General features: G+C 48.1%; 1 protein-coding gene across 13 annotated transcripts in view; it reads left to right on the forward strand.

The window, feature by feature from the left end:
• Positions 1 to 24642, forward strand: part of ARVCF (ARVCF delta catenin family member) — a 615179-nt gene that overhangs the window by 399688 nt on the left and 190849 nt on the right. The window contains exon 1 of one of the 13 annotated variants that reach the window (XM_081174760.1): positions 19733 to 19751. The exons of the other annotated variants lie outside the window; for them this stretch is intronic. The gene's annotated coding sequence lies outside the window, so the exon portion shown is untranslated. Of the gene's footprint in view, positions 1 to 19732; positions 19752 to 24642 lie in introns of those variants that run through there. 13 annotated transcript variants of the gene reach the window in all.

Here is a 24642-nt window from a genome sequence, read left to right on the forward strand (position 1 = left end):
AGGCTGCTAGACTAGACAGTCCGTTAGCCTAGTCCATCAGGCTTCCTTATGTTCTTAAAGGCTCATTGTTCCTGATTTTATGCCCACTTAATCAACTTGCATCACTTAATCAACCTGAATCCCATGTCTTACGTTCTTAAGGTATAAGAAGGTGCCAGCATATACTCCAGCTGTGCCTAATTACCCCTCTTTCCAAACCTGCTGATGGGTGAATTTAGCCAGAGTTAACAACACGTTCTGCCCCTTCCACAGACAAGGTTGCTCCATCAAAGCAGGTACGACGAGATCCATGCAGCTCTAGGTCATAGAACTTAATTTAGTTAAGATCCCTAATTTCAAGCTTCCCGCACCCTGTGTCAGACACACCCTTTCGTTCGGCGTGACAAAGAGGAGACAATTATGTCATGTTCCAGTTGGTGCCCTTGGCGGATAGGATCCCAACGCAGGGATGCTGTATGAGTCCTACTCAAAACTTGCACCAATGAGGTCTGGGATGAAGGTGCAGAACTGTCCAAATCAAGCCAAGGCCAAGCACAGATAATCAGTCCAGGTGCCAAAACAATCCAGCCCTACCTTGAGATGCCAGGAATCAAAACTTGGACCTTCTGCATAATAATAATAATAATAATAATAATAATAATAATAATAATAATAATAATAATAATAATAATTTATTTATACCCCGCCCAGCCACTCTGGGTGGCTTCCCAAAAAAATATTAAAATACTGTAATACATCAAACATTAAAAGCTTCCCTAAACAGGGCTGCCTTCAGATGTCTTCTAAAAGTCTGGTAGTTGTTGTTCTATTTGACATCTGGTGGGAGGGTGTTCCACACAGAGGGTGCCACTACCGAGAAGGCCCTCTGCCTGGTTCCCTGTAACTTGGCTTCTCGTAGTGAGGGAACCACCAGAAGGCCCTCGGACCTGGACCTCAGTGTCCGGGTGGAACGATGCAGGTGGAGACGCTCCTTCAGATATACTGGACCGAGGCTGTTTCGGGCTCTAAAGGTCAACACCAACACTTTGAATTGTGCTCGGAAACGTACTGGGAGCCAATGTAGGTCTTTCAAGACCGGTGTTATACGGTCTCGGCCGCTCCCAGTCACCAGTCTGGCTGCCGCATTCTGGATTAGTTGTAGTTTCCAGGTCACCTTCAAAGGTAGCCCCACATAGAGTGCATTGCAGTAATCCAAGCGAGAGATAACTAGAGCATGCACCACTCTGGTGAGGCAGTCCACGGGCAGATAGGGTCTCAGCCTGCGTACCAGATGGAGCTGGTAAACAGCTGCCCTTGACACAGAATTGACCTGCGCCTCCATGGACAGCTGTGAGTCCAAAATGACTCCCAGGCTGCGCACCTGGTCCTTCAGGGCCACAGTTACCCCATTCAGGACCAGGGAGTCCTCCACACCCGCCCGCCTCCTGTCCCCCAAGAACAGTACTTCTGTCTTGTCAGGATTCAACCTCAATCTGTTAGCCGCCATCCAACCTCCATCCATCCTCCAATCTCATGCAAAGCGGATGTTCTACCACTCAGCTTAAGGACTGATGGGAGCCGTACTCCAAAACTTCTAGAGGGCACTAGGATGGGGAATGCTGAACGAAGCACAATATTGTCGACTTGACTCTCAGCGACTCTCCAGGGTGTCAGGTAGCAGGTCTCCTATCATCAGCAAACTAATTCTATTTTAACTGGAAATGCCAGGAATAATAACAACAGTATTCCAATTTATAATTCACCTTTCACCCCAAGGCCCCAGGGCGGTTTACAACCATTGAAACACAACATTAAAAACAGTTTTAAACAACGTAATATTACAAAAACAAGGTGGGACCTAAAATTTGGTGGGACTTTGAGTGCCAAAAAGCCAGAGTGAAGATGTGCTTCTTCAGTATTTGCCCAAAAGCTGTATAATAAAGGTGCCAGATGAAAGGTTCTTGTAGCCCTTCTACAAGCACAGCAGCTGTTCTGCTACTGAATTCCAGTACCTCCCAAAATCACCACTTCACAGACATCATCTGCATCCAACCAGGGCCAGAAAGGAGAGGAGAGGCACAACTTTATTTTTTTACAAAACAAAGCAATTGGCAGCCCTAGGACTCTTGCTGTTCCTTCGCACAAGAGCAACAACCCCCGAAGTGTTGATCTGTTTGGATTTGTTTGGTTTTATCCTCGCATCTTTTCGCTCTTTGAGACAATCCTCGGAGCCACGGAGGAAGAAATAAAAAACCCAGAAAACAAAGCCGAAACCTGCAGCCCAAGCAGTGCATTAGGCGAGACCCCCCAAGCCCACAGGCGGTAGATGAATCCCCACCCATGTTTTATGTTTTTAATTTGCGAGCAACATTTCCAGGGAGTGAGGGGAGAGGGTGAGTGGTGGAAGTTAGCTCCAGCCAGTCAGCAATTCTCTCAGCCCCCCGCCTGGCCTGACACAGCACGATCGATGAAGGGAAGCTCCTTCTTCGGGAAATGAAAGGAGCCTTGGAGGCTGCCAGCTGACGTGATGAATGTCTGGTGACTATAGAGGCATCCCCTGAATGAGATGGATGGTTCTGGAAGTGATGTCACAGGCTGTTCTGCTGCCACGTGCTACAGCAGACCAAAAATATTCCTTTTGGCTTACACACCAGCGACCGGGGAGGATAGCTGGGAGTTTGAGAATGCATAGAATTCAGAGTTTAATAAGGTGCAAGGGGGGGGGGGCTGAGGCAAAATGCTGCAGTGTTCAGGGTTCCTGTTTAGGATGCCAGCCAGCCATGCTCTTTTCCAGGATACTCCATTCCGTTCCTCTTTCCCAGTAGCCAAGTCAGCAGTAAAGGTAAAGGTAAAGTCAGGCCACATTCACAATGAACATTTGAAGCACCACAACACCACTTTAAAGATAAAGGTAAAGGGACCCCTGACCATTAGGTCCAGTCGTGGCCGACTCTGGGGTTGCGGCACTCATCTTGCTTTATTGGCCGAGGGAGCCGGCGTGCAGCTTCCGGGTCATGTGGCCAGCATGACTAAGCCGCTTCTGGCGAACCAGAGCAGCGCACGGAAACGCTGTTTACCTTCCCGTCAGAGTGGTACCTATTTATCTACTTGCACTTTGATGTGCTTTCGAACTGCTAGGTTGGCAGGAGCAGGGACCAAGCAACAGGAGCTCACCCCGTTGCGGGGATTTGAACCGCCGACCTTCTGATCAGCAAGTCCTAGGCTCTGTGGTTTAACCCACAGCGCCACCCATATCCCTAAGTCAGCATTAGGGATGGGCTAATCTGTTGGTTCTCCACATTTCCACATGTGTCTGCGAGCTTTTTAAAAATTATTTTTTAAAGAGGCCCTGTGAAAATTCGCCAGCCTTTTAGTGTGGATTTCTGCATGTTTTGCACACAGGTTAGCCTAACGTGCACATTTTTGCAATGCAGTTTTCCCTGAAATAAGGCTCTTTCTTTTTGCATGCATTTTTCATGCACACTTTACCCTAGTAAAATGCATGTTTGCTTGGGTGGAGAATTGCACTTCAAAGTTTGGAGAAGAGTGAATTTCAAGGATGGCTGTGTTTTGGTTCATGTATTGCTTTAGAAAGGGCGAATTGGGTAGGTTTGCTTTTAAATGCAAACTCAATAGCATCTCGGGGAAAGCGTATTCTTCCTTTACCTGCTATCAGATCCTTTCAACTGAGAATTAAACCTGGAACTTTCTGCATACCAGTCATGTAGACCACAGGAGTGTGATGAAGCAGCAGCAAAAACTAATGCAGTTCTGGGCTGCTTCAATAGAAGTATAGTGTTGATGAAGGGAAGTCATCGTCTTGCTCTATTCTGCACTGGTCAGACCACACCTGGAGTCCTGCGTCCAGTTCTGGGCACCACAATTTAAGAAGGATATTGACAAACTGGAACGTGTGCAGAGAAGGGCAACCAAGATGATCAAGGGTCTGGAAACCAAGCCTTATGAGGAACGGTTGAGGGAGTTGGGTATGTTTAGCTTGGAGAAGCACTGATATGACAACCATCTTCAAATATCTGAAGGGCTGCCACATAGAAGATGGAGCCAGCTTCCAGAGGATAGGATCTGAGTCAGTGGATTCAGATTACTAAAAAGGAGATTCCAGCTAAACATCAGGAGGAACTTTCTGATGGTAGGAGCTGTTCACCGGTGAAACAGACTTCTTCAGGAGTTGGTCAACTCTCCTTCCTTGGAGGTTTTTAAGCAGAGGTTGGATGGCCACTTGCCATGTACACTTTAGTTGAGATTCCTGCATTGCAGAGTGTTGGACTAGATGTGTTAGAATTCCTGCTCCATGATTGCAGTCATGGGATTTTTGTCTATAACAGGACGGTGTATGTTTTGACTCCACAGAGTGGGAAGTGATGGAGACAGGATGTTTGTGTTCCTGTGTTCAGTGAAGTGGGACTATTGTCCTTTGTTCTTTTTCTTTGCTGTCTGATGCTAGAGAGAGAGGGAGCCATGTTGCAGTGCTCTGTGTGTGTTTATATGTAAATAAAGTAGATTAGCCAAAATGCTGAGTTGCTGAGGTTTGTTATGCAAGCTGCAAAGACTCTGTGGATCCCTAAGTGTGCCGATGTCTGTTGGCATTGATCACTGTAATGTTCAGGCTGAAGAAAGCTTTTGAAGTTCCTGAACAATCGACCAGGAGGGAGAGAACATGCCAGTCGGGCATGTGTCTCTGCCAGGGTCCTACTCGAGTGTAGGACGAGCTCCTTACAAGATGACCCTTGGGGTCACTTCCAACTTGACAATTTTATGATCCTATTTCCCATACCACTGAGCGGTGTCCCCTCCCTGTCACAGAGGTGCCTGGCGTCAGTTCTTCTCTGTGCTTAATTCAGTTTTGGTGGTGCCATACATGAAAAAGTAGACAGCACCTAGGAGTAACAGCGAATTAATCACCATTTCAGTCGTTTCCGCTGCTGTCTCTCAGCAAGAAACTGATTCTGATGACAGGAAGGATAATCAACCTACTTCTGAATTCTGTTTTGCAGTATTTGACAGTGCAGATCAGGGAAATGTTTTACCGCCTATTCTTCAAAGTTAATTGCTTTTTTCCTTGCTTAAAAAAAAAAAGGTCTCCTCTGTAATAATCATACACAAGTGGATTATGAAGCCTATTTTGTAAATAGCCATTGGTGAATTTTTAACCCAATGGATTGGAACAGGGGGGAAAAGTCTAGGCCGTGTTCAATGCCTTTCAGTAAAACGAAAAAGAATTTGTGCAGCCCATTTGTGGTGGATTTCTGGGTTGCAGCCAAGTTTTCCCCCACCTGACACAAGACACACCAGCCACTATTGTAATATGCAAGCTCCTTGGTTCTTGTTTATCATATTTCCTGATGGGGCCAAGATAACAAGGCGAGTGTGGGAATGCTAATAGGCCTTGGTGTTGCGATATCACTTTCAGTCTATATTTGCATTTTTGCTCTCTTCCGTTCTCAAGGGGACTTGTCCCTCAGTACCACTACAGGCACAGCAGATTATCGATGGAAAGCAGATGAGATATCTCAAACATGGGCCATTAGAATATATTGCCAAATTAAGCTTTGGATTTCAGTCGAGGGTCGTGGGATTCTCACACAAACAACCTTATCACGAATAGGGCCCTCTTCAGGCCTCAGTTGCTCAGAGCTGATCTAGATGGGCTGGTCTTGGTGGTGTCTCCAAGTTTAATGATTTTCAGAAGCCATGGAAAGGCACACCTTTTGGAAGTAACCTTATTGTTGTTCATCTGTTAATGGATTTATTGCTGTAATGTTACAGTGATTCGTTTATTAAGCTATAACTCGCCGGGGCCTTTGCAGACCTTCCAAGTATCCCGCTTTTCCAGGGACAATACCGCATTCCTAGAACCTGTCCCTGTTTCTGATTTGATCCCAGAATGTCCCGCATTTCCTAAGGATGTTCCTATTTTCATGGGAGATATGTTGAAAGGTATATGACTCCAGAGCCATCTGAACACAGCCCTGTATAGGGAAGTGGGTTTTTTTAATGCTTAATGTTTCATTATGTTTTAAAATATGTTGGAAGCTACTCAGAGTTGGCTGGGACAACCCAGTCAGATGGACAGGGGTATAAGTAGTCAAATTATTATTATGGAATTGTTGTTGTTTAATCATGTCTGACTCTTCGTGACCCCATGGACCAGAGCACACCAGGCACTCCTGTCTTCCACTGCCTCCCGCTGTTTGGTCAAACTCATGTTGGTAGCTTCGAGAACACTGTCCAACCATCTCGTCCTCTGTCGTCCCCTTCTCCTTGTGCCCTCCATCTTTCCCAACATCAGGGGCTTTTCCAGGGAGTCTTCTCTTCTCATGAGGTGGCCAAAGTATTGGAGCCTCAGCTTCAGGATCTGTCCTTCCAGTGAGCACTCAGGGCTGATTTCCTTCAGAATGAATAGGTTTGGTCTTCTTGCAGTCCATGGGACTCCAGCACCATAATTCAAAAGCATCAATTCTTCAGCGATCAGCCTTCTTTATGGTCCCGCTCTCACTTCCATACATCACTACTGGGAAAACCATAGGATGTCCATATTTTCATCAGAGAAATGTCGGAGGGTATGTGTCAGGGAACTGCCATCGGAGGAACAGGCGGAGGGGCTCAGGGAGGAAGAAAGAGACTCAACAGCTGAGGCAGGAACCAGCAGAGGGGGGAGTGAATCTCTGAGGGAATGCGAGCAGGAGGGAGGGCTCAGAGACGCTTCCAGTGAGAACAGTGGTGAGGTATCTGAGGCGCCCGTGGGGAGACCCACGCCTCGCCGGAAACTGTCACGCCGTGAATCCAGGAGACGCGTTTCCGTCAAGGAGCTTCTTTGCTGGAAGCGCTTCCGCCGGCAGCCACTGTCAGACTCTACGAGTGACTAGAGCAGACATGTCTGAGGAGCTCTGTCACGCACAGAGGTTTGTGGAGCCGCACAAACTCTGAGGGAGTACGCTTTTACGCACAAGCAGCTAATCATTCCCTCATAGCAGTCTGACAGTCTCTGTACGCTGCCTGTGCAGGAGAAAGCATCATGAGCGACCCAGCCGGCACCGGAGGAGCAGGGGTTGGGACTGGTCCAAGCTTGGAAGAAAGATACCGAGCGTTGGAAGTCCAACTTGCATTGCAGACGGCGAGGCTTGAGGAGAGGAGGGCGCAGGATGCAGACCAAAAGGGGAGAGTCACTCAGTTCCCCAGAAAGGTACCAGGATTGGTGCAGAAGTTTGGGGGGGACCCCAAGGATTACCATGCCTTTAGGACAGAGATGCAATATGCCCTTAATGTGCAGTTTGATGAGTTCCCTGATGAGGAATCGCGAGTTGCTTTCGTGATTGGGCATCTTGAGAGGGGGGCGAGAGATTGGGTTCGACCCCTGATGGCAACGCACAATGACGTCTTAAAGGACACTATGAAGTTCTTTCGGGCAATGGATATCATGTTTTCCAGCGATATTGAGGAAGGGGTGGTGCGCAGGCAGCTAATGGCTTGCAAGCAGGGAAGCCGATCTGTCCGTGAGTACTGGACTGAATTTACCATGCTGGTACACAGATTGGGTTGGGATTTATCGGCGGCACCCATTCAGATGTTATTTGAAGAAGGTCTTTCTTCGGCTGTGAAAGATGAACTGTCCCGGAGCCCCAGGGCGGTGTCTATGGATCAGCTGACCAAATCTGCGCTGACCATAGGAGCGCGCCAGGAGGCAAGAGCCTTGGAGAGGCGGGAAGGGAGAGGGGAACGTTGGAAGGAGTTCCGCATTCCAGACATTCCTGAGCCAGCTTTCCCGCCGGCAGAGCCGATGGAAATCGGAACAGCGCGCGCGCGCGCATTTTCAAAACCCAGTGAGGGGGTTAAGAAGGAGGGAAAGGGCGCCCGGAAATGCTACCTCTGCCAACAGCCAGGCCACTTTGCCAGAGTCTGCCCCCAGAGGAAGGAATGGCAAGGGATGGTGGGAGCTGTTGAGGGAGGAGAGCAGGGAGAAACAGAGCAGGTAAAAGCCAACGCCTGGTTGCCACAGTCGGGGCACTGCAGCCAGGCCAAAGAGCAGTGAAAGTGCCCGTGCCAGAAGCACCTCAACCTGCTCTAGTGATTGAAGTGTCGCTAGAGCTGCAAAATGGACACCCCCTAAAAATAAAGGCGCTGTTGGACTCAGGCAGCTCCTGCAATTTTATGAGCAAGGAGTTTGCTGCTGAACACCAGATACAGACTATCCCTTTAAGCAACCCCCTTCAGGTGACCACGATCGATGGCAGGGAGTTGTTGGGAGGAGGAGTCAGCTTGCAGACCGTCCCAATGATAATGAGGGTGGCAAGGCACACAGAACTGATAGCATTTAATGTGGCCACCTTGGGAGGCGCTCCCATTATTTTGGGGATGAGCTGGCTAGCGCTACATGATCCGCTGGTGGGCTGGCATCAAAGAGTGGTTTCCTTTGGTTCGGCACATTGCTTAGAACACTGCAAAGGGGAAAAGGGTTCAGCAGGGGCCCAAGCCACCCTAGCAGGGACTGAAGTAATGGAGAAGGTGAAGGTACCACCACAGTATGCAGATCTCAGCGACGTGTTCAGCGAGAAGGAAGCTGACCAACTACCCCCGCATAGGCCCTTTGATTGCCAGATCAATTTACTCCCTGGAGCACAGCTTCCTGTAGGCAAGTTGTATGCCATGTCAGACAGAGAAATGCAGGAGTTGCGGGAGTTCATTGACAAGAACCTGAAGAGAGGCTTCATCAGAGAGTCCAAAGCAGCGGGAGGTAGCCCAGTGTTCTTTGTGGATAAAAAACACACGAACAAGCCGAGACTTGTATGTGATTTTAGGCTGTTAAATGCAGTGACAGAACCAGTGGCTTTCCCTATGCCCAGGATTGATGATATTTTGACCAGGGTGCGGAAGGGAAAGATTTTTACAAAGCTGGATCTAAGGGGGGCGTACAACCTGATACGTATAAGGAAAGGGGATGAATGGAAAACCACCATGTTCACACCTTTGGGGGCATTTGAATATCTCGTTATGCCTTTTGGATTACAAGCAGGCTCAGCGTGTTTTCAAGCGTTTATGAACCACGTACTGGGTCCTTTGCTCTACAAGAATTGCGTCGCCTTCCTAGATGATGTGTTGGTGTATTCGGAGAATGAGGAGCAACATGTGAGAGACGTCAGAGAAGTGTTGAGCAGGCTGCGAGCCAACAGGCTGTGGGTGAAACTGGAGAAGTGTCAGTTTCATACCAAGGAGGTGGAATTCCTGGGGTACCTCCTGTCAGACAAGGGATTGGCCATGGATCCCGGCAAGGTTCAGGCAGTGCTGGAATGGAAAACACCCAAAACCAAGAAGGATGTGCAGAGGTTCCTAGGGTTTGGGAACTTTTATCGTAAGTTCATCCGAAACTTCGCCCACCTGACGGCGCCCATTACGGACAGTCTCAGCAGTAAAAAGAAGTTTGTTTGGACGGCGGAGGCGGGACGAGCGTTTGAGGAACTGAAAAGGGCCTTCTCCTCTGAAGAACAACTTCTGCATGTGGATTTACAAAAAAGGCTGAGGGTCGAAACAGACGCATCTGACAGAGCCATAGGGGCGGTGCTTCTTCTGCAGACGGAGAAGGAGGAGTCAGAGTGGCGACCGTGTGCCTTCTTTTCACGAAAGCTGAACAAATCCGAGAGGAACTACACGGTGTACGACCGGGAGCTTCTTGCTATTCATGAGGCTTTCCGGAGATGGAGGCACCTGCTAATTGGGGCACAACATAAGGTGCAAGTGTGCACGGACCATAAGAATCTAGAGTACTGGAGAACTGCGCGAGTGCTCAACCAACGGCAGTTGAGATGGGCCCAGGAGTTCTCCAAATTTAACTTTGAGATATGTTACGTGCCAGGCCCAGAGAACGTTAGGGCGGACGCTCTCTCACGCAAACCCGAATATTTGGAGGGGGAGGGGGCACCCGAAGAGACACATGTCATTCCAGAAGACCGCTGGGTGTGTGGGGCGGTATTGGTGGGGCAAAGGGAATTGGTAGAGGAAACAGTGCATGATGAATACGCCCAGGACAAACTCAGGGGTCTCAGGAGGGAGGGAGACAAACCCGGGGGTTTTGAGGAGAGAAACGGGGCGTTGTACTACAAGGGAGCGTTATATATACCTGAAGGGGAATTAAGGGAGAAGGTACTCAAGCAACTGCACGATAGCCCCACAGCAGGGCATTTTGGGCAACACAAAACCATGTGGCTGGTTACCAGGGAATTTTGGTGGCCCAAGGTCAGGGAAGATGTGCGGGAGTATGTGAGAGGGTGTGACCAATGCCAACGAGCCAAGGGGGAGAGGCGGGCACCGGCAGGTTTATTAGAACCACTACCCACACCTGAAAGACCATGGGAAACAGTGGCAATAGATTTCATGACTGATCTGCCGAGGTCTAGAGGGAAAACAGCCATCATGGTTGTGGTAGATCTGTTAACTAAAATGGCCCATTTCATAGCCTGCTCACATGCGGTCACAGCAGAAGAAACCGCTAAATTGTTTGTAGAAAATGTGTTTAGGTTGCATGGCGCCCCCTTGAGGGTGGTTTCAGACCGAGGGAAACAATTTACTTCCAGGTTCTGGAGGAAGCTCATGAGCTTACTGCATGTTGAAGTTAATTTCTCAACTGCCCGTCATCCAGAAACCAACGGGCAGGCGGAAAGAGCTAATGGTGTCCTCCAGCAGTATTTGAGGTGTTATGTGAATGACAGAGAAAATGATTGGGTGGAGAAGCTGGCGTTGGCAGAATTTGCCTACAACAATGCAGAGAACGTGTCCACGGGAATGAGCCCCTTTTTGGCTAATCACGGGTGCCATCCCCGAGCCTTCCCAGGGGGGGAAGGGGAGAACTGGAGCGTTCCAGCTGCAGAACAGTTCGTTGAAGAAATGGAAGCGATCCATCGCCAGCTCCAACTTAACTTAAACAGGGCTAAGGAGGAATATAAGAGGCAGGCAGACAAAAACAGAAGGGAAGGTGAAACCATTAGGGTGGGGGACCAGGTGTGGCTGTCAACCAAAGGGTTACCATTCAAAGGGGGTTGTAAGAAGTTAAGACCCAAAAGGCTGGGTCCATTTGAAGTCACGCAGCAGGTCAACCCAGTGGCTTTCAGACTCCGGTTACCGAACCACATGAAGCTGCACCCAGTTTTCCACAGGTCGTTGCTGTCACCGTATAAAGGAGACAGAGAAGGGAGGGTCACTAGGGGGCCAGCAATGGAGGAGAAGGAACACAGCTACCAGGTTGCGGAGATCCTCGATTCCAGGTGGAAGGGAGATCAAGTAGAGTATTTGGTAATGTGGGAAGGGGAACCGGAGTCGGAAAACACCTGGGTTAGGGCAGAGGATGTCAATGACGAAGTTTTAATAGAAACTTTTCATCAGAGGTTCCCACGTAAACCTCAGCCCGTAGCGAGGTTCCGGAGGAAATACTTTGCCACCACCGACGAAGAAGAGGAGTTGGAGGGGTTCACAGATTCCGAGGAGGAGGAGGATTCAGCGAGCCAGGACGGCGATCGATGGAGGGAATTGTTCGAGACGTCTGAAGATGAAGAAGATTCTTTTCGGGGTTTTTACCCTTCATCTCCCAGAGGAGAGGAAATGGGAGGGGGTGAGGGGGGCCCTGGAGGGGAGGTGGATGTCAGGGAACTGCCATCGGAGGAACAGGCGGAGGGGCTCAGGGAGGAAGAAAGAGACTCAACAGCTGAGGCAGGAACCAGCAGGGGGAGGAGTGAATCTCTGAGGGAATGCGAGCAGGAGGGAGGGCTCAGAGACGCTTCCAGTGAGAACAGTGGTGAGGTATCTGAGGCGCCCGTGGGGAGACCCACGCCTCGCCGGAAACTGTCACGCCGTGAATCCAGGAGACGCGTTTCCGTCAAGGAGCTTCTTTGCTGGAAGCGCTTCCGCCGGCAGCCACTGTCAGACTCTACGAGTGACTAGAGCAGACATGTCTGAGGAGCTCTGTCACGCACAGAGGTTTGTGGAGCCGCACAAACTCTGAGGGAGTACGCTTTTACGCACAAGCAGCTAATCATTCCCTCATAGTATGCCTTCGGTGAAGGGTAGGAAATTTATGTACCAAATAAATAAATAGCCTAGGGCAGGGGTGCAGGAACTTTCGACCTGGTTCCAGTATGGCTCGCAAGACTGTTTTCCCAAAACCATGTCCACCTGCCCCACAGCTGATGTCATACGTGATGTGGGGCAGGTTGAGATGCCACTGGATTGGCACATTGGGAAACTTGGCCATGCAGACGAAGAAAATAGGTTTGCCACTCCTATGCTTGGGCAGTAGCGAAGCTCTTGCCCTATGGTTCCGAAATGTTTGACAACTAGTTGGCTTTCCGGTGCTGCACAAGGGATTTTGACAGGTGGGTGGGGCAGCCCACATGTCAGTCACTTGATGTCATAATGATGACAGGTGGGTTGTACCATCCACTAGTCAAAGTCTTTCCCTTTCCTGGCCTAGCAGTTTTTAAGCGTATTATAAGCACTGAGTTGAAGATCCTGAATTCAAATGCTAGCTCACTCCAGAACCCACTAAATCACAACCCCAGTCTCCCTCCCACCCCCATCAGCAATATGAGATTTTCATATGAGCTTTGTAAAAGAAAATTACTGAGTGTTGAAACGTTTTGAGCCATCAGGGAAATGGCAATATATAAATATTTAACAGTTATTACTATTATTGTTTCCCAGACAGTTCTGACACATTGCATGCATCCGTGCGTCTTTTGTTACTGTAAGATCTCCTGTTTAACTGAAAAGATATTTACAAGCATTTATGTATTTAGAATGTTTCATATGCTGTTTTTCAACAAAAGTTTCTCAAAAGTAGGATGCAGGGTGGGGGGAAAATGGGCTACAATTAAAACATTCTGGAAAAATACTAATCCTGGGTTGTATCCAGTAGAGTAGACCCACTGGAATTAACGAGTGTGCTTAACTTAGATCCATTCATTCCAGTGGGTCTACTCAATGTGTAGAATTCAGGTGGCTACAACCCAATTTAGTATGCTCATGTTGTAAAGATACCATTTTCTTTTGTGTGTGATCTGTCTGTGATATCCAGTGGATATAATTCAGTGTCTATATCCAACGGACTTAATCTGTTGATTTCAATGGAATCCAGCTTCCCGCGGGCTATCACTCTTTCTCTGTGAAATCTGCATGCAGACTGTGCACTGAAATGTTTGCTAAGCTGCAGTTACAGGTTTATTATATCCCTACATCCAGGAGCACTTTAACTGTGGAAATTATTAGTTGCCCAACGATAGCTGTTGAAATGATTTCATAAAGTCAGCAAAAAGGGGCTTTTCGTCCAGCCAACAGACCAAGCAGGCTTAACGCACTTGGACAAACTGCAGCACTCTGCAAAATATTATGGATCCAGAGAGAGAAAGAGAGAGAGAATGTGTACAAATTAAATATGCCCATGAGGTTTGACGTGTCTTGAAAGATAATAACAGATAAAGAATGACAGTGCTAGATTGTGGAGAGCAGGTTTGTCCTGTTACAGCAGGAGCAGGTCTCTGTTTCTATAATACTGACAATGGATCTGTTTCAAGGTTCTTGTTCATAATCTTAAACAGAATGACCAGTTATCCTTTCGGATTTCCTTATGGGCTGCGTAGGTTTGAGATGGGGGTTCTGTGCTCCCGAAGGATGCTTCCAAATAATCTGTGTATTCATCATTCGTCCAAATTTGCTTGCAAAGAGATCAGACGACGTTGGCTATCCGTCGAGCGCTCATCCTAATCTGTTTGCAGGGAGATTAGATGAGGTCGACTTGTTTACTGAGCACCCGCCCTAATTTGTTTGTAGGGATATTAGATGACGTTGGCTATTTTGGGAGCGTTCCTTCTGATTTCTTTGCAGGGAGGTCAGATGATGTTGTGTCAAATTAAGCCTTATACCATACTTTGCACTGTATTTTCCAGTCACTTTCCATTGCAAAATGTTCTCTATGTGGGTTCAGGACCTTGCAATCAACTGCAATTGTTCCACCTGAATTTGCCAGTACAGTGGTACCTCAGGTTACAGATGCTTCAGGTTACAGACTCCGCTAACCCAGAAATGGTACCTAGGGTTAAGAGCTTTGCTTCAGGATGAGAACAGAAATCGTGCAGCGGCGGCACGGCGGTAGCGGGAGGCCCCATTAGCTAAAATGGTACCTCAGGTTAAGAACAGTTTCAGGTTAAGAACAGACCTACAGAATGAATTAAGTTCTTAACCCAAGGTACCACCGTATGCGATTGAACCCCACCTGAAAACAGCAGCAGTTTGAAAGCCCTTTCAGTCTCATAGTCTTCCTCTGGCAACCCTACCAGGAAACACATGCATGTTTAACTTATTCTTTTCTCCTTTGCACCCCCCTCCCCCGCATTCCTGGCTTTCGTAATCCCATCCAACTCCTATCCCACTGCTTGTTTTCTCTTCCTTGTTCTGTCCCAACCTGTTGATGATTCACCCCAACTTAAGGGGCTGCGTATCTGGACTTGACTGCTGTTCTGTTTTGATAACCAGCCCCTTCTTAAAAGGAAAGGTGAAAGGCCACAGGCCCTTAGTGAAAGAATTCGAGCCCCAGATAGCACGCTGCGGTGCTAACCTACATGCTCGGTGAAGGAAGTTTACAGAAGCGGCAAAGGGGGGGGGGCATCTCAGAGAAGGTCAAGCTTGTTTATGTTGAAGCTCCCGTTCAGACAAGTCTAGCCTCAGGGAAGGAGATGTAGCTCAGTGGTAGAACATCAGCTTTGCATGCAGAGAGGGCCGGATTTAGGTTTGATGAGGCCCTAAGATACTGAAGGTAATGGGGCCCTTTATATGTCCAGCTGTCCTTTGTCAACAGCAAATTGTCGCTGTTTTTATCTAAAGCCATTTTCACATGCAGAATGTAAAAGTAAAGGTAAAAGGACCCCTGACCATTAGGTCCAGTCGTGGCCGACTCTGGGGTTGCGGCGCTCATCTCACTTTATTGGCTGAGGGAGCCGATGTACAGCTTCTGGGTCATGTGGCCAGCAGGACTAAGCCGCTTCTGGCAAACCAGAGCAGCGCACGGAAATGCCGTTTACCTTCCTGCCGGAGTGGTACCTATTTATCTACTTGCACCTTGACATGCTTTTGAACTGCAGGAGCAGGGACCGAGCAACGGGAGCTCACCCCGGCGCGGGAATTCGAACCACCAACCTTCTGATCAGCAAGTCCTAGGCTCTGTGGTTTAACCCACAGCGCCACCCGAGTCCCATGCAGAATGTAGGCACCCAATATATAGAAATCAGCAGACCAGTGATATTTTAGGGAGCAGGCTAGCAGGCAGGGCCCATTATTTACATCATAGGAGCCTACACAACACAAAACACTGTTGCTGTATGTATGTTTTATTTTATTTGTTTTTTATCTTATATTTTGGAAATGTACATCCAGGTTTTTTCCCCTTTACATTTTTGGGGGCCTCCCAAGAGAGTGGGGCCCTAAGCCATAACTTGTTTAGCTTATACGTAAATCCAGCACTGTATGCGGTGGGTCTCGGGATCAATATGTAGGGTTGGGTGGGATCTTTGCTTGAAATGCTGGAGGGCTGCTGCCAATCAGTGTACTGCAAGATAGAGCCAGGTGGACCAAGCACCTGACATACTATAAAGCAGCATGTTAGTTCTAGCACAGGAAGTCTGGAATGCAAGTTTGAAAGAAGCGTGAACGGCTTGGGCTGTGCTGCCGTACTTTGAGCTAATGGTGGAAGTGATGGGGAAACTTTGGTTCAGCATGCATTTTTATGGAAACCTACCTAGTTTGTTCTTCTCGAAACTATGTCTGAATAGAAACACAGCTATCCTTCGAAATGCACACTCCTTCACATTTTTTACAACCCCAAAATGTGTGCATCTGGGGGAAGTGTGTGCAAACATGGATATCTGTGGAAATAACCTTCAGAGTTGCATAGGAAAGGGTCGTGGCTGAGTGATACATCATCTGAGGTCCAGCGCCAAGGGCCTTCTGGCAGTTTCCTCACTGCAAGAAGCCAAGTTACAGGGAACCAGGCAGAGGGCCTTCTCGGGAGTGGTGCCCGCCCTGTGGAACACCCTCCCATCAGATGTGAAGGGAATAAACAACTATCCAACTTTTAGAAGACATCTGAAGGCAGCCCTGTTTAGGGAAGCTTTTAATATTTGATGAATTATTGTATTTTAATATTTTGCTGGAAGCCACATATTATTATGTGGGGCTGTAAGTGAGCCCTGCTGAAACTCTGGAGAGTTGCTGCCAGTCAGTGAGATGCAATACTGAGCTAGATGGACTATGGCTCTGACTCGGTATAAAGCAGCTTCTTCTGTTCCTATGTTAGCTAAAGTCTGGGCTTTTTCCCAGCGGGAACTCACTGGAACTCAGTTCTGGCACCTCTCAGGTGGGCACCATTGCTGTTCCAAGAGAATGAGGAGGGGCATTCATGTTGAGTTCCAGCACCTCTTTCTCTAGAAAAATTTGTTGTCGTTTGTCGTGTCTGACTCTTCGTGACCCCATGGACCAGAGCATGCCAGGCACTCCTGTCTTCCACTGCCTCCCGCAGTTTGGTCAAACTCATGCTGCTAACTTTGAGAACACTGTCCAACCATCTTGTCCTCTGTTGTCCCCTTCTCCTTGTGCCCTCCATCTTTCCCAACATCAGGGTCTTTTCCAGGGAGTCTTCTCTTCTCATGAGGTGGCCAAAGTATTGGAGCCTCAGCTTCAGGATCTGTCCTTCCAGTGAGCACTCAGGGCTCATTTCCTTCAGAATGGAGAGGTTTGATCTTCTTGCAGTCCATGGGACTCTCAAGAGTCTCCTCCAGCACCATAATTCAGAAGCATCAATTCTTCAGTGATCAGCCTTCTTTATGGTCCAGCTCTCTCTTCCATACATCACTACTGGGAAAACCATAGCTTTAACTTTAACTATACAGACCTTTGTCTAGAAAAATAGCACTGGCTAAAGTGCGTTGTGTATTTCCAACATTCAGGTTGTGAATGCTGTTGCTCGTTTAGTTGAAACTGCACCATCCACAGGAGGGAATTGTTGTCAGACTTGTGGGATGGTGTGGGGAGGGGAGAAAATTCAATTCAGTTTTGTTTTTATAAGTGAACCTCCCCATTTCACACTTTCAGAAACAGGGTGTGAGCGGAAATGCAGCCATCCTTTGACATTTGCACTTCTCCGAATTTCACAATGGGGTTCCCCAGCCCAAGTAACATGTGAAGCGTTACCTATAGCAGGGTAAAGCGTGCATACAAATCCATCTCACTAGGGGAATTGCTTTGCAGAACTTGTGTATTGCATGCAGACGTTAATATCCCATGATAAAGTTGCAGGTGAATTTTCGCGAGGATTTTAAAAATGAATCGAATTGCTTACTGGTGTGGTAATGTGGGGGGTTAAACGTAAAGCTGGGGGAAACGAGAAACTGAGAGACACTTGAATTGGCAGATGCGCCTGTTATCTGTGGGGTGGAGTCTGAAGAAGTACAAAAGCACCTTAGAGAACAAAACTCTCGGAAGCACACACACCTCCCCATGGTTCAGTGAAGACTTCACAGAGCATGCTCAGTGGGAATAGAATGCTTATTGTTGAGGGGGTGTAAAACTGTGGGGTAGGAGAAGGGCCACATTCCCTTGTGGGCAACCTCGTGAGGGCCTCATGCCATTGGTGGATAGAGCCATGAATGTAATTACCCGTATTTTTCGCTCTATAAGACGCACCAGACCACAAGACGCACCTAGTTTTTGGAGGAGGAAAACAAGAAAAAACATATTCTGAATCTCAGAAGCCAGAACAGCAAGAGGGATTGCTGTGCAGTAAAAGCACAGCCTGCATTCACTCCATAAGACACACACACATTTCCCCTTACTTTTTAGGAGGGAAAAAGTGAGTCTTATAGAGCAAAAAATACGTTATTTGCCTTTGTGGAGTCATCTAGCTTCAACACACCCCTCTCTGCCCTCCATCCTGGCAAGCAAGTGGCATGATCACAGTTAAGGACACATTCCAGGCCGGAGGGGGGACACTTGGGGTGTGGCCTAGGGATAATTTCAAGGGCCAGGTAGAGAGACCTGGGCGGGGGCACATCTATGATCTCCCCACCCCTCCAGCTCTGAGGTTTCTCACTCCATGATTTTAAAATTCCTGTAGGGCACCTCTGCAGTGCCTCTTTGATAAGACTTTAGTTTATTCTCGAATGAAAAGCATTCTTGCCTCGATCTGGCTTTCCAGCTTAGCTTGGAATACAACTACATCTCTCTCTCTCTCTCTCTCTCTCTCTCTCTCTCTCTCTCACACACACACACACACACACACACACACACACACACACACACACAGATGAAACAAACACTGATCCAATTGAGAGGAGCATGATTTCCACTCCAGCAACCTGAGCGAACACTTTGTGATGGATTTCTTGACTCCCAGCTCCTAATTTCCTCCTTTTCTAGGGAGGCTTGTTGCTGTTATCTTTTACTGTCCGGTTTAATACTGAAAGAACATATTGAGTGACCCAGCGCAGCTCTTGGAGACGAGAATTTAGATTGGTTCCTTAGGCACAAGCACGGGCCTGTTCTTAACCTTATCTGTCAAACTCTTGTTATCTGGGGCCAAAAACGTAACTTGAGCGCTGCAGAAGCAATGAAGTTCAGAACAAGCTACTCAGGGCTAAATTGCACACGAGGCAGGGGATCTTTGCTGGCTGGCTGAAAGCAAAAAGGCGGTTGGGTAGAGATTTAGATCAGAGGTAGGCTCCGGTGGATTGGGTGTCAATCCTACCCAACCCTGCTCCATCCCCCTGGTTTAAGAGGAGAGGAGGAAAAACAACACCCAGGACCCCTTATTGTGTCTCTTAGGCTTTCCTCTCTGCTGCTGATAGCAGCTGTGGTGGAGGGGCAAATTGAGCTGGAGGAACTGTGCAGGGGGAAAGCATACATTGGCTCCTGTTACATTTCCAAGCACCATTCAAAGTGTTGGTGATTACCTTTAAAGCCCTAAACAGCTTCAGCCCAGTATACATGAAAGAGCGTCTCCACCCCCTGTCATTCAGCCCAGACACTGAAGTCCAGCTCTGAGGTCCTTCTGGCAGTTCCCTCACTGTGAGAAGTGAGGTTACAGGGAACCAGGCAGAGGGCCTTCTCAGTGGTGGCGCCCGCCCTGTGGAACGCCCGCCCATCAGATGTCAAAGACATAAACAACTATCTGACTTTTAGAAGACATCTGAAGGCAGCCCTGTTTAGGGAAGTTTTAAATGTTTGATTCTATTTTTAATATTCCGTCGGGAGCTGCCCAGAGTGGCTGGGGAGACCCAGCTAGATGGGCGGGTATAATTAAATAATAATAATAATAATAATTACCCTGCATGCTGGAGGCCTCAGAATGTGGATTTCAGAATCTGCAAGAGTGTGCGCTGGACGCTGGGTCATAGAGCCACCCTCACATCGGCTTCACTTTGATTCCTAGACTAGACGGGGCAAAGGGTGAAACATGACTGACAAAGGAAAGAATTTGCAAACGATTCATTTGGTAGGGTGTGCTTTTTTTTGTTTTTTGTTTTTACACATGTCTGTTGGCAGGCATGATGTCAGCGGCAGGTGGAGAAAGGTAGGGGAAAATTCCCTGTTAGGAGATTGTAGTAGTCACCGGCATTTCGTAATCCCAACCAGTCTCTTGCGGCGTCTCTTGCTCATATGTTCCGAAGGTGCTTTGGGAAAAGCGAAAGCTCTTTGAGGTGTTTCTGGAATGCCACGAGCGGCAGGTAAGGAGGGTCTTAAATGCGTCTCAAATGTGAGGTGTGTTTTATTTGCAAAGATTCTGTTGATCCAGAGAGACTCAGGGCATTTGCTCCAGCAATGCTGAGCCTGCATTTTGAATCTTATGTTATTAACGCAGGAAAGGAAGCAAAAAAAGAGAGTCTTGTTTTTCTTCCCGGATCAAGGTTGCATTCTAAATTATCATCAGCACGGCTCCTTAATTCAGCTTACAGATTTAGGAGGCAAGGTAGCAGTTAAGTCTGTATCCTTCTTCCCGCCCACCCCCCAGCTGCTGCCAAATGAGGGGTTTAAGTTCTAAGTAAACAATTTTTAAAAAATTAAATATTTTATTGATTTTGCCAAGAAGTGCAAGCACAACAAAAAGAGAGAAAACTACGGATAAAAAAAATGTAAACCTTAGAGTGTCACAGCCTGGAAGGATGAAAGTACAAAGGAGTGGCTCCGCTGCAAAGGAATAATAAAGTATTGGCTCATACAAAGATTCCCTTTGCGAAATAACAAAGATATGTAGAAATGAAAGTCTTCTCCACCTGCGAGTTCCATCCATTATTGAGAATAAAGGTTCTGCAAAGTCTTAGATGAGCCAGACATTTGCATATCCTGGTGGCGCGGAGCAACCGTGTGCCTCCATATTCATATAAGAAATAAAATCATGTCATATAGGGGAAAAATGTATATCTATCATTAAGGCTCTGTCCTTTAGATACTTCTAGCTTATGAGATACCTGTTCCAGGAAGGCAATAACAAAACAAACTGCTGTGATAGGGGCTGTGCTTGTTTAGATCCTTAACCTAGCATAGACCAAGGGAAGGTACAATGAATGGTACCTCGGGTTACAGACGCTTCAGGTTACAGACTCTGCTAACCCAGAAATAGTACCTTGGGTTAAGAACTTTGCTTTAGGATGAGAACAGAAATTGCGTGGCGGCGTTGCAGTGGCGGCGGGAGGCCCCATTAGCTAAAGTGGTACCTCAGGTTAAGAATAGTTTCAGGTTAAGAACAGACGTCCAGAACGAATTTCTTAACCCGAGGTACCACTGTAAAAGAAGGGGTCAGTAAGGTTTATCTTTCCTGGGTGGGATCGGTCCTGCGTGTGTGGGCCCGAGATTTCCGGCACTGAGGAAGTGAGTCCCTGCGCCGGTTTAGCGCATTGTGCGAGCGGGCAACTGAGTTCGGGGGCAGCTCGTGGGCCGGTCAAACTAACTCTGCAGGCTGCTTCTGGCCCATGGGCCTTAGGTTGCTGACCCCTGGTAAAAGGGATACGGGTGGCGCTATGGTTTAAACCACTGAGCCTCTTGGGCCTGTGAATCGGAAAGTCGGCGGTTTGAATCCCCACGACGGGGTGAACTCCTGTTGCTCTGTCCCAGCTCCTACCCAACCTTGCACATCAAAGTGAAAGTAGATAAATAGGTACCACTGCGGCGGGAAGCTAAACAACGTTTCTGTGCGCTCTGGTTTCCGTCACGGTGTTCCGCTGCACCAGAAGTGGTTTATTCATGCTAGGCACATGACCTGGAAAGCTGTCTGTGGACAAACGCCGGCTCCCTCAGCCTGAAAGCGAGGTGAGCGCTGCAACCCCATAGTCGCCTTTGACTGGACTTAACTATCCAGGGGTCCTTTACCTTTTTAGCTAGACCAGGGGTCTGCAACCTTTATGACAAAAAGAGCCACTTGGACCCATTTCCAAAGGGAAAAAAACTGGGAGCCGCTAAACCATTGCAACATTTAAAACAAATATATCTCCGGAGCCGCGATCTGACAGCGGGCGGGAAGGTGATGTCGGGATGGTGCGTGACTAACACATGCACCGCCCCCATGCGACATCACAGCCAGTACAGCGCCCGCCACAGTGGGGAGTGTCGGGGCGCACAATGTGCCTCCTCCCCTCGCTAGTATCCGCCCCGGAGCCGCGGCAAAGGTGTAAAAGAGCCACATTCGGCTCTGGAGCCGCGGGTTGCAGACCCCTGAGCTAGACCAAGGGAGCAATCCTATGCCAAGAAACTGCCCTAAAGCAGGCCTGTGTAAATTAAACTGGTGTGAAGTGACGTTAGAGCCAGACCCCATCAAGCAGTGGTGTGCAGCTTTACCTAAGCACAACAGAGGGGAAACGAGCCTGTGAAACAGTCTTCTTTGCTGGGTTGCCAGGTCATGTGTCCGAGCTGAACTGACTTCAGATCCAGGCTAAATCTGCCCTCACCATGCCTTCAAAATAGCCCTTTTGGGGGACTTGCACTAACCCCAGCTTGCTGAGCATGTTGCAATGTGGTAGCTCCAGCTGAGCTGGGTTTGGAGACTTAATGCTAGTTGAGCCAGAGATCCGCTGCCCCTGAGCTGCTCATCCTGTTGCAGCTCATCACAGACTTGCCCCCTAAGTATATCCTCTTCAGAGATATAGAGTAGAGTAAGTATGTTTCTCTTTATTTATTTCCTTGTTTGGTATTACCATTGGTAACAGAAGCACCACTAAGTTCTTCGGCTCGGCTCTTGTTTGCACGCTTCCCGTGAGAATCTGGTGATAATAATAATAATAATAATAATAATAATAATAATAATAATAATAATGATGATGATAATAATAATAATAATAATAATTTGTTTATACCCCACCCATCTGGCTGAGTTTCCCCAGCCACTCTAGGCGGTTCCCAATCAAGTGTTAAAAACAATACAGCATTAAGTATTAAAAACTTCCCTAAACAGGGCTGCCTTCAGATGTACAGTGGTACCTCGGGTTACATACACTTCAGGTTACAGCCTCCGCTAACCCAGAAATAGTGCTTCATATTAAGAACTTTGCTTCAGGATGAGAACAGAAATCATGCTCTGGCAGCGTGGCAGCAGCAGGAGGCCCCATTAGCTAAAGTGGTGCTTCAGGTTAAGAACAGTTTCAGGTTAAGAACAGACCTCCGGAACGAATTAAGTACTTAACCCGAGGTACCACTGTATTTTAAAGATAAGATAGCTGCTTATTTCCTTCACATCTGAAGGGAGGGCGTTCCACAGGGTAGGCGCCACTACCAAGAAGGCCCTCTGCCTGGTTCCCTGTAACCTCACTTCTCGTGGTGAGGGAACTGCCAGAAGGCCCTCGGTGCTGGATCTCAGTGTCCGGCTGAATGATGGGGGTGGAGACGCTCCTTCAGGTATACAGGACCAAGGCCGTTTAGGGCTTTAAAGGTCAGCACCAACACTTTGAATTGTGCTCGAAAACGTACTGGTTGACCGCCATGAGAACAAGATGCTGGACTCGATGGGCCGTTGGCCTGATCCAATGGGCTCTGCTTATGTTCTTATCTCCCGAGATCAATGCATACATACTTTGCTTTGATGCTACATTATGATTGAGCTCATTCCTTTTGCACCCTGTCTGTCTAGCCGGAGCACAAGGAGAGAAAAACAAACTCTTAAGTGAGCCGAGGTGCTGAAGGAGCCCCGAGAGACATATTTCTTGTCAAAATGACAAACTGCTCTTTCTGATCCTCGGGGGCGGTTTGTGTGGCAAAAACGCACGAGGCATTAGCCTTCCTGTAATGGAGAAGGAAAGAGGGTTATTTCCACCTCCTCCTTGATTATTATTTTCATCGTCATTTTTTTAAAAACTACCCTTCCCTTTCAGAAGCAGCTTTCCAAAAGGTGACACTCGACTCCTCCTTCACATTTCCTCCGTTGCTTTCTCTGCTCTGTGCTGCAATTCCTGGAGAGGAACCTATGACCTCTTGCAGCCCTCTGGGTTTTGTGGGGAATGAGTTCAGCAGGTCGGCTGCATCCATCATTCCAGTCCATCAGAAACAGTTGAGCGCCAATTGCACTGCTCTTCCATTAGCGGAGACACTGCAGATTGTTAAAATGGCATAAAAGCCCTCTTTGCTGAATTGGTCAGACGGTGTTGATTTCCGTGTTCTTATGAGGGGTTAATACATGGCTGAACGCAGCCCTTGTGCTTCTCTCAGAGCAGCTTTGAGAAATATCGCCTGGGCCTTTCCTGCCTTCTAATAGATAGCCCTCGGATAGGGTTGCCTGACATCCTGTATAATACAGGATCGTCCTGTATTTCAGTGTAAAAATGCTACGTATGCAAGTAGGACAGGTGTGGGGAATCTGTGGTTCCACAGAGGTTGCTGAACTACAACTCCCACAATCCCCGGCCATTGACTATGTTTGCTGGGACTGATGGGAGCTGTTGCCGAGCAACATCTAGAGCAGGGGTCTGCAACCTAAGGCTCACGGGCCACAAGAGGTCCATGGGGGTCGTTTTACCGGCCCACGAGCCACTCCCGAACCAAGCCACCCACTCAGTGAGTTCCCGCTCGCTGCACTAAACTGGTGCAGCGTAGGGCGGGGACTCGCTTCCTGGCACTGAAAATCGCATCTGCGCAGATGCCGCCGCCGGAAATCGTGGGCACGCATGTTCACGCATGACCGTGATCTGGCCCACAGAGGGGACTCCATGGCAGTGAACAGGCCCAGGCAAGGTAAGCCTTGCCAGCCCCTGATCTAGAGGGTTGAAAGTGAGTGGGATTTTCCCCTTTTTCTGGCCTGTTATTCCACAATTGACAACCCATTGCATACACACGGCTGATATTTCCTTTCTGCCCCCAGTAGGTGCCTAGGAGAAATATCCACCTAAGAACTTGTGTTGATTTAGCCGACTCTAATTTGACAATGTGTCTCCAATATCCCTGAGTTATTCCCCTGGGACCTCTCCTCCAATTTATCTCTGGACTAAAGATCCAGCTCCCGAGAGTCCCTGGGGGAATCTGAACATACAACACAGAAGGGTTATTCTCTCTCTCCCTCGTTATAGCTGCAAAGCATAAAAAAAGCTGTGCTCAGGTACCAGCAAGAAAACAAACCTTTCCAGCTGTGTTTGTTTTTTG

Source organism: Podarcis bocagei (genome assembly GCF_964188305.1).
Source record: "Podarcis bocagei genome assembly, chromosome: 16".
Classification (NCBI taxonomy): Eukaryota; Metazoa; Chordata; class Lepidosauria; order Squamata; family Lacertidae; genus Podarcis; species Podarcis bocagei.